The sequence below is a fragment of the Gobio gobio genome (genome assembly GCF_949357685.1).
Source record: "Gobio gobio genome assembly, chromosome: 6".
Taxonomy (NCBI): domain Eukaryota; kingdom Metazoa; phylum Chordata; class Actinopteri; order Cypriniformes; family Gobionidae; genus Gobio; species Gobio gobio.
This window is the reverse complement of record NC_137102.1, coordinates 46,946,661-46,957,984: the sequence shown is the minus strand read 5'-3', so window position 1 is coordinate 46,957,984 and position 11,324 is coordinate 46,946,661.

The following is an 11,324-nucleotide window of genomic DNA, read 5'->3' as shown; positions in this document are numbered from 1 at the left end:
TGATCAGTGTGACAGAGAATGGCCAGTAACAGTATGAGGAATTGTGAGGCCTGTGTAGACAGTTGTCTGTGAGTATTTTCGTTTGCTTGAAATATAGAAGTCTCTAGGCTAAATTAACGACCTTATCACAGATCAGCTGATTTTATTGAGGGTTTATTTGTGGCAGTTTTTCTGTCAAAGTGGCACAGCGGTTGTTCTCAGCGGTGAACAAGTTTGCAAACACACACACACACACACACACACACACACACACACACACACACACACACACACACACACACACACACACACACACACACACACACACACACACACACAAACTAAGTGGCTCACAAGCAGAAGTGTTGAAGCAGCGGTTTGGATGTGAAACCACATATTGTTCCCCTCAAGTTCAAGCAGCCGTGTTACCATGGCGACAACACAACGAACGTTCAAAACAACACGCGGTCACGTCTAGATTCCCTATTAGTGATATAAATAAATGATGAGAGATGATAAGGATTTTAACTTGAGTATATGAATTCGTTCATTAGTTCCACTGCACAAAATTGAATGTGGACTTTACTTGGCTATGGGAGGGACGTTCAGTTTCTGAAATGGAGATGATATGCCCTCTAGTGTCAATGATAAAGAACCACAGCCCCGTTGAACTTATAGAGCAGCGCTTTCTAATGGAGGAACAGCATGTCTGAAAGAATAAGTTTTAAACTCGGAATGCTTTTTGTGAATTCTGTCCTTCATACTAAAATTCCAGTTCAGTCGAGAAGACACAAGGTTTCCACATTACTATTCCATTGTTTAAAAAAAGCACAGACCCAGGAGACGTCTTCTGACCTGTTGTTTTACAATATGCGTGAGGATGGACCAAATAAAGTGGCAAAATCTCTTCTACTTAACATTGAGATAGGCGTGACTTTTGTGAATTCTGTTCTCCAAACTAAAATTCCAGCATTAAGCTGTTACATTCAATAGCTTATTATAATGTTAACACGTGAACACAATTCATTAAACCACACTGGCACACTTAACACAATGGTCAACATTAACTCAAAGTTTTAATTTAACTATAAACTTCAGCTGTTTTCTGTTTTATTGTTCACAAGGCCAGTTTGGGGCAAGTTGTCCTATGAAATATTAGCTGTATAACTGCTTGTAATACATTTTAAAAACAGATATGAACAGCAAGTTCTTATTCTTGCAACAATTTTCCCAATTTGGTTGACAATGTGCCCCATTATACAATTTTAGTGTTGCTTTTTTTGTAGCCAGTATTTGCTTAACTGTCACCCCCCTTTTTGAGAATACACATGCAAATGCACTATCCAAACTTAAAGGGCTGTAATTCAAGAAAGCTTTGGAATATAGACCAAAGTTTGGTCTCGTTTTAAAGAAGACACTCTGCAGATTATTGCTGATGTGAAAACAATTCAAAATATGAAAGTATGAAAAAGTTTTAAGTTTTCTTAAAGTTTAAATTTACTGTAAATGAAAAATACTGTACTAAATTTTTTTTTTTTCATATAAAATATATATTTTACAAAAAAATTTTTACTCTAAAATTACTATAAAATCAAAGCCATATGCCTAACCAAGTTGTGTTCCAAATTTGAAGTTGATATCACAGAAATTGAAGTTCCCATGAGATTTTGTTTAGGCGCTATACCAAAAATAGCCACCGGGTGTCATTCAAATTCCATTGATTGTTTTTTTGATGCATTTTCCTGTACATTTCTGTCCAAATATCACTTCCATCACAAAACAGTAACCAAATATGGACCCTTGATACTCAAACCTTTCCGACAATATGTGTTTTGTCAAGATTGGAAAAGATTTTGATTATAAAGTAGTTAAAATGTTGTAATATGAAACATGAGACCGCCCACTAGGGGAGGAGCTTAGAGTAACTTTCCATGGTAACACAATGTCCGATTTCTAAACGGGTTTCGCAGGATGAATTTTGAGTTTGTAACCTTTCAAATGATACCTAATTTATGATAATTACTTAAATATGTGATATGAAAATAAGGCGATCAAAAAAAAGAGCACCAGGCGTCCCACCTGTGGGACGGTGACAGTTAAGGGGTTTTAAAGGTATAGTTCACCCAAAACGTTTCGGTTACTAACGTAACCTCGGTTCCCTAAGATGAGGGAACGAGTATTGCGTTTTGCTAAAACGCTATGGGGGAATTCCTTTCCTCGAGATATTGAAGCAAATTTTTATCCAAAAATACCTTTTATACGCAGTGCAGCTGCACAACTCTCAGCAGGAAGCAGCTGCGTGCTGATTGGCTGTGCCGTTGCAACTGCAGCAACCTATAGCGAGACCTTGGGGCGGGACGGACCAATCAGGTCCTTCCAAACTCCCGCCACAAGGGGCAACATAATTTGCATAGCCTAGGGTATATAAGACCCACTCTCGCAAGGTTAGTCAGGTTAATCGACTGAAGCGACTCCTGAGCAAGTGAGCAAGCACGGCAAGCAAAACGCAATACTCGTTCCCTCATCTTAGGGAACCGAGGTTACGTTAGTAACCGAAACGTTCCCTTACGAGAGTACTCTCGTATTGCGTTTTGCTAAAACGCTATGGGGGACCAATGCAAAACGCCGTGCTTGCTTAACGGCTCTAAAGCCGACGACACCAAACCCAGGCCAACCTAGGTGGGCCTGTAGTATGATATCAATAATTCAGAATGGGCCAGACCTGAGTCGGGCCCTCATGAGAATGAACACGATATTCGTGCAATAAGTATAGACCGGACATAATCGGGTCAGGGATAAAGAGTGGCCAGACACTTCGGGCCGTAAGGAATATGCTTATGACTTATACAATATTAAACCCAGGCCGGACTTATCGAGCCTCAAGGGGTTAATCTGTTCATACAGCAAGAAGCCCAGCTTGTAAAGCCGGAACATCTAAATTATAGAATCTGATAAAAGTGGACGGGGAGGCCCAGCCTGCCGCCGCACAGATATCATTCAGAGAAATGCCAGTAGACCAAGCCCACGAAGAGGCCATGCCTCTAGTAGAATGGGCTTTAATGCCCAAAGGGCAGCCGAGATCTTTAGACTCATAGGCCAGTGAGATAGCATCCACTATCCACCGTGACAGGGTCTGCTTTGTAACCGCGCACCCTCGGGTGCGTCCGCCAAAGCATACAAAGAGCTGTTCAGTTTGCCTGTAAACAGCGGAACGCTCTATGTATATTCTCAGCGCTCTGACAGGACAGAGCAAATTAGCATCTATTTCATCTGACTGTGATGAAAGTGCCGAAAGTGAAATAACCTGTGCTCTGAACGGAGTTGAAAGCACTTTAGGTACATATCCATGTCTTGGTTTGAGGACGACTTTGGAGTCGTTTGGCCCAAATTCCAGACACGAGGCGCTCACAGAGAGCGCGTGCAGATCACCCACTCGCTTAACTGATGCAATCGCTAGCAGAAAAGCGGTCTTTAGTGACAGGAGCTTTAAGCTCACAGAATGCAGAGGCTCAAATGCAGAGCTCTTCATGGCATCCAGGACCGTGGACAGGTCCCATATAGGGACTGAAGGGGGACGAGGTGGGTGAAGCCTTCTAGCCCCTTTAAGGAAGCGAACAATGAGATCGCTCTTTCCTAGTGACAGTCCGTTCACTTTAATGTGATACGCTGCTATAGCAGCCACATAAACTTTGAGCGTGGAGGGGGAACGACCCGCGTCCAGAAGCTCTTGTAAAAATGTAAGCACCTCTGACACTGCACAATCATGTGGGGTCAGACTTCGCGCTTTACACCAGTCTGAAAAGACTGACCATTTGCCTGAATAGAGCCGCCTAGTAGTGGGGGCTCTAGCTTCAGTAATAGTGTTCATTATGCTTTCAGAAAGGTTCTCATGTACCCGTTGATGGGCCAAACATGAAGCGCCCATAGATCGGGACGGGGATGCCAGATCTGCCGTTCCGCCTGCATGAGAAGATCTCTCCTCAGCGGGATCGGCCACGGAGCTGCATCTGACATCTGACTCAGCAGTGAGAACCAAGGTTGATTTCTCCAAAGCGGGGCTATTAAAAGCACAGCGCATTTGCTCTCCCTGATCCTCTCTATGACCTGAGGTAACATTGAGATTGGGGGAAACGCATAAAGAGGAAGGTTGGGCCATTCGTGGGCCAACGCATCCTCGCGCTTGGAGAAATATATTCGGCATTGAGCATTGTCTTTTGAGGCGAAAAGATCCACTTTTGCCTCTCCAAACTTGCCCCAAATTATCTGAATTATATTTGGGTGAAGAGACCACTCTGCCGGGGACACTTTGCCCCTGGACAGCATGTCCGGACCCAAATTCAGAATGCCTGGCACGTGAGTCGCTCTCAGCGAGCTCAGATTGTGCTCTGCCCATATTAGGGCTTCTTCCGCCATTGAGTGCAGATCGATAGATCTCAGACCGCCTTGGCGATTTATATAGGCTACCACCGACCTGCTGTCCGTTCGGATCAGGACATGGTGGTATTTTATGTACGGAAGGAAAGCTCTTAGCGATATCGTGACCGCTTTCATCTCTAGACAGTTTATATGAAGGCTCTTCTCCGAGTCTGACCAGAGACCGGAGATCGGCCTGCCCTCGTGAAGGGCTCCCCAACCTAGGTTGGATGCATCTGTCGAGATAACTTTCCACTTCGTAACAGTGCCCAAACTCACGCCCGTCTTGTACCAGACGGGATTTTTCCAAGGAGCCAGAGCTAACACACAGCTGTGGTCTACCTTGATTTGCAATCGGCCCGAAAGCCATGCGTGAGCTGGAACGCGGCGATTCAGCCAGTGCTGTAGGGGGCGCATGCGCAACAGACCCAGTCTGAGAACTGGCGCCGCCGAGGCCATGAAACCCAACATCCTCTGAAAGTGTTTGAGAGGAATGTGTGCACCGGACCTGAGGGAAACCGCTCGGTTCCGAACAGAGAGCGCGCGCTGTGACGTCAGCCGCCCGCTCATCTGCATTGAGTCCAATACTGTTCCCAGAAACGAAACTTTCTGTGTGGGAGACAATAAACTCTTTGCCACATTGATTCTGAGTCCCAAGCATTGTAAATGGTTGAGAAGCCAAGATCTGTGGTTTAATAACTGTATCTCTGACTGAGCTATTATGAGCCAGTCGTCGAGATAGTTGAGAATTCTCATTCCCCGAAGCCTCAGCGGGGTTAGCGCCGCTTCCATGCACTTTGTAAACGTGCGAGGGGCTAGAGATAGACCAAAAGGTAGCACCTTGTATTGGTATGCTTTCCCCTCGAAGGCGAATCTCAAGAATGGCCTGTGATGGGGGGCTATTTGTATGTGAAAATAGGCATCCTCTAGATCCACAGTGAAAAACCAATCTCCCGGGCGAATGTGCGCGAGGATTTGTTTCATTCTCAACATTCTGAACGGGCGCTTCATAAGGGCTTTGTTCAGATGTCTGAGATCTAGGATGGGTCTTAGACCACCGTCCTTTTTTGGTACAAGGAAGTAACGGCTGTAAAAGCCTGACTCGCTCTGTGAGGGGTGTACGGCTTCTACCGCTCCCTTTATTAACAGTTTTGATATCTCGGTTCGAAGCACGTGACTTTTGTCGCTTCTCACCGTTGTCTCTTCCACGGCGCGAAAGCGCGGTGGTCTGCGAGCAAACTGTAGCGAGTAACCTCGTTCTATTATGTTCAACACCCATTTCGAAATGCCGGGAATGGCCCGCCAGGCCTCGGCCTTCGAAGCCAGGGGCTGAATTAATCTGTGGGGCGAGTCGCTGAGTAACAGGGACTCGGTGGCCCGATAACCTTGCGCTAAGCTGGCGCTTATGAGGGAATTGTTTCCCGCCGCCTGAGTGCAGGGGGCCGGGGGACATAGAGGATTGGTGCTTGTGTACAGGCGAGCGCGCTTGAGTGCGGGCTCGTTGACTGTGAGAATAATGTTTCCAGCCACCTGAGTGCAGGGGGCTGGGGAACATGGGGGAGTGCTTGAGTGTAGGGGTACATGCTTTAATGCTGGCACACTGCCTACAGAGAAAAAGCTCTTTTTGTGACTCATATGGGTCGCCGTGAAAACGGCGTTTGTGTACAGGCGAGCACGCTTGCTTGCGGGCTCGTTGGCTGTGAATGTGGCGTTCCCAGCCGCCTTGAAGGGAGCTGGGGAACGTTTTGGAAGAGAGCGAGGCGGTGCACCGGCCGAAGCGGGCACTATCCGCCTTCTCTTCATACCTCTGGCTAGGACGGCTTCGGAGGCTCAGGTTTCGACACATTGCTGGGTCGTGGACCTCGACGCTCCGGCGGTCTGCTGCGGCTCGTAGAGCGGGAACGCTGACCGGGCTTGGAAGCCGCGTGAGGCTGGCGAGCTGAAGGCGGCGCCTTGGCGGGCTGGGCTGGTCCAGCCTTAGCTTGACGGCTAGCGGAGGAGCTGGAACGCTTGGGCAGGAAATGTCGCATTGCCTGCGAAGTTTTCTGTGCCTCAGTGAAGCGCTCTGTGAACCCAACCACGGCGGAACCAAACAATCCTGAAGGCGAAATGGGCGCGTCCAGGAAAGCGGTCTTGTCCGCGTCCTTCATCTCCGTTAAGTTAAGCCATAAATGGCGCTCCAACACCGTCAGGCTGGCCATGCATCTGCCGATCGCCTGAGCATTGGCCTTGGTGGCGCGCAGGGCCAAGTCAGTGGCGCCGCGCAGATCCTTCAGAGCCTCGTTATCAGGAACAGACTCGTCCAGGGAACGGAGGAGTTTGGCCTGGAAGACTTGAAGAACCGCCATGGAGTGTAGCGCTGACGCTGCCTGGCCGGCGGAGGCGAATGCTCGACCGGCGAGGCTGGACGTAGTGCGGCAGGCCTTGGAAGGGTGCACGGTCTTTGACTGCCATCCTCTGGCGGAGGGCGGGCAAAGGTGTGCAGCGACAGCCTCCTCGAGGGGAGGAAGGGCTTGATATCCTTTTTTCTGAGCGCCATCGACTACCGAGAGCGCTGGAGAAAAAGAGGATCTGGCGCGTGATGAAAATGGCGCCTTCCACGATTTTGTTAGCTCCTCGTGGACTTCTGGGAAGAAGGGAGCGGGTCTTTGAGCGGTAGGTTGACGGCGGTTCTCGAAATACCACTCATCCAGACGGCTTCTCGTGGGCTCCTCGGGCTGAGACCAGTCAATGCCGAGGTCGTCCACGGCCTTGGTGAGCAAGCGCATAAGCTCAGCGTCGACTGAGGTTATGACGCCGCTAGCCGTCCGCGTCGAAGTGGCGTGCTCCGAGGCGGCGTCCGACCACCCGCTCCCGGATGCAGCAAGGGAAAGGCTGTCATCCTCTTCCTCCTCCGGTCCGCCGAACGAAACAGCAGCAGCCGCCATGCGAGGGGAGCTGTGCTGCTCGTCGGCGAACAACACGGGCGATGGCGAGGCACGCGGGGACATGCCCGGCGTGTGCTCGTCAGAGCGCTCCGGTGGCCTCTGGTCGCGACGTTTTTTCTTCCGTGGCTCTAGAGGCTGGGAGCACGGGACGGGATCCGAGTCGAAGCTGGCGAGCCGAGCCCGAAGGGTCTGCAGCGCCAGCTCGTCGCACTCAGGGCAGCCGCCCTGGTTGAGTGCAGCCTGCGTGTGGTCTCGTCCGAGACATGACACGCAGATGATGTGCCGATCCTCGTCCGCGATGAAACCTCTGCACGAGGCGCAGGAACGAGACATTTGTATCAACGTCTCGGCTCTTTTTGAATGTTTTAGAAAAACAGAAGGTATAAAGGATATGGTGCCGGATGGCGCAGCTGGAAGGCAGGCTGAAGGCGGAGAATCCGACGTCCTCAGGCTGCGTGTTCCGCTGGGTGCGTGTCGACGGCAGGCTTCGATCCGGAGCTCAACGATTGCAAGTCGCTGAAGAAGAATTAATCTGACTAACCTTGCGAGAGTGGGTCTTATATACCCTAGGCTATGCAAATTATGTTGCCCCTTGTGGCGGGAGTTTGGAAGGACCTGATTGGTCCGTCCCGCCCCAAGGTCTCGCTATAGGTTGCTGCAGTTGCAACGGCACAGCCAATCAGCACGCAGCTGCTTCCTGCTGAGAGTTGTGCAGCTGCACTGCGTATAAAAGGTATTTTTGGATAAAAATTTGCTTCAATATCTCGAGGAAAGGAATTCCCCCATAGCGTTTTAGCAAAACGCAATACGAGAGTACTCTCGTAAGGGAACTGAACATTCTGTCATCATTTACTCACCCTCAAGTTATTCCAATCCTGTATGAATTTCTTTCTTCTCCTGAACACAAAATAAGATATTTTGAAGAATATGGGTAACCAAACAGTTGACTATCTCTTTAAGTGAAATTAAAAAACAAATAAAAGATACCATCAAAAACAGTGGTTATACATGAATGCACATAGTTTCCCTATATGGAGACAGTAATTTTAAACAAAATCTTTATAAAAACTTTATTAACTTCGCTCTTTGGAATGTTGTTGTCATTAGGAAATCCATAAATCTGAATAAATCTGAAAATTGAATTAGTTGATGCAGAAGCGACATAAGTCTTCAGTCTTTTTTTCTGTTCATCACAGAACTGTGAATATGAAAGAGCCACCAGACAGATTTGACTTCATAACATCTAAACTTCAAGTGAAATTTAGTTTTTTTTTTCCTTCTGAGAGTCTGTGATGAAAAGCCAGTTGAGTGTCACCTCAGTTCCTCAGGACACAAAAACAACTATTACAATTAGGAAAAATACCATTTCATTTTAAATAGCATTAAAAAAGTGAGCTGTTACACTGACAGTTGGATTTCTCCTTACAATTTAAAGTAGTTAACACTTTTATTACTATCTAAATCTTTCATTAAATATAATTCTCAGTGCAAAATGACATACGTTGATTCATTTGAGAGGGAGAGAAAGTTTCTGGCACCTCCTTCAAGCTGCTGAAAATGAACTGCGTTTCTGCATTGTGTGTGAAATAGACCAAGATGCCTTTGTCAGCACTTGCCTATTCTCATCTTTCTTGTCCTGCCAATGCTTAAAAGCACGAATCAGTTTGTGCCTTTCGCGTCCTTCAAAAATAATGAATTTCCTCAGGGAGATGCTTCTACATTAGCGCTCTTAGATGCTTCATTTGCTTTGTCTCCGCTTCCATTCCCAGACGTTCCCAGAGTGAGCGTCTCCTGATCAGTCTAGAAGACACTATTTTCACAGATGGTCCGCAGACATTGTGATGTCATTCTGAAATATGATGTCACTCGATACCATGGCAACACAACACAAGTTTACAGACATGTCATATGGGCGGCTGAAAGAAATAATGATTTCCACATTAATATTCCATTGTTTAAAAAAGCACAGACCCAAGAGATGTCTTCTGACCTGTTGTTTTACAATATATAGAGTGAGGATGGACCAAATAAAGTGGTAAAATCTCTTTCTAGCTACTTAACATTGAGATAGGCGTCATGCGAACGTCCTGTTGAGATTGCTGCAGTGATGATGTATTTTAAGGCCAAACCTAGAAGTTCCCACGACAACAAACTCACTAGGATTTTTTCATTGGCTTTTCGATTATTGTAGAAAATAAGCTCTGTGACCAACAAAAGTTTATGATTCTTACATAAACATTGTTCATCATGATTATATTCACAAATGAACACAATTTTGATGGAGTTTGAAGCCTAAATACAATCACTAAAAAACTAAACATAGGCTATAAAACGCCAAGGTCGCAAGACTTAAAGGGATAGTTCACCCAAAAATGAGAGAGAGAAAAAGATGTTCCAAACCTGTATGAGTCTCTTTCTTCTGTTGAACACAAAAGAAGATATTTTGAAGAAAGTTGGTAACCAGAGAGTTAACCCTCTGGGGTTCTTCATTTATGGGTTACACTCAGGACCTTCGGGTCAAGAATGACCCGGAGGGTGGTATTAAGATAAAAAAGATTTGAGTAAAATCAATTAAATATATTTTTGTTCAATAATATTTTTTATTTTCTTTTTTGGTGTTTTGAGATAATGTTATGATTTACAATGAATATTTATGCAATAATTATGACCCATTTTTCCCATTGAATATAATAAAACATTTATATTTTATATATTATATATATATATATTGTTGTGGCACCTAACGTTAGTTGCTTTTAATTCTTCTGTACCACATTTTGAAGCCAGTCTAACTGCAACCAGTATTTGAAACACGAGCAAAACAAAGTCTTCTTTTTAAATGTTTACTTCCAAAAAAATTAAATTGTACATAGACATGGTACGCACGGTCAAAAAACTGTGTTGCTTCCAACGTCTCTAACTTCAAACTAAAAACGAACTATACATCCAATGCTATGACGTAGTGCTATCTGACTGGAAGCTCAAAATACTGAAATGTTATCAGATCTAAACATTACTAAATTATGCATTTTAAACCAATACATTTCTTATGAATTTTCATTAAATATATATATATATTTTTGTACTGTTTTTAAACTAAATTATTATTTCAGATGAACTAGTCCTTAAGTGGCTCTTACATTATCCGGCCCCTAATTGGTTAGGCAGGAGGACTAAGCAATTATAAACTTAAACACTGAGAGCCAAACAGTTTTTAAATGTCCATGAACAATCAACTTGTTTCTTCTTTCTTCACTCTTCTAACATCGCCTCTTCCAATAAGCACAGTTTGTTTACAGGCCTTTCCAGAGTGTTGGTCTTGGTCTTTATCTTCACTCTTCGTACTGTTCCATAAGAGTCCGGCAACGTTTCAACTACCTTTCCCATGAGCCAAGAGTTCCGTGGGGAAGAACTGTCCACTAGTAGCACAACATCTCCCGTCATGAAGTTTCTTCTTGGCTTTAGCCATTTCTGGCGCTCCTGAAGAAGTGGAAGGTATTCACGTGTCCATCTAGTCCAAAATAAATCCACAAGATACTGAACCTGCTTCCATCTCCTTCTTGAATACATGTCATCTTTGCTGAAAATCCCTGGAGGCATGTTGGGTTGAGATTTCAACAGCAACAAGTGATTGGGTGTTAGAGGTTCTACGTCGTTCACATCATCTGAAAGCGTTGTAAGCGGCCTGCCGTTGATGATGCTTTCGACCTCGCACATTATTGTCAGAAGACAATCATCGTTCACCGCTTGCTCTTTCAAAAGGGAGTTAAGGATTCTTCGCACAGTCCGAATTTGTCTTTCCCAAACCCCGCCTTGGTGCGAAGCGGCTGGGCTGTTGAATATCCACTTTATTCCATTTGGTTGCAAAGCATTTTCAATTTTGTAATTATTCAGTTGTTGAATGGCTTCTCTCAACTCTCTTTCAGCGGCCACAAAATTTGTGCCGTTGTCAGAACGCATGATGGTAACTTGACCTCTCCTGCATATAAAGCGACGGATTGCATT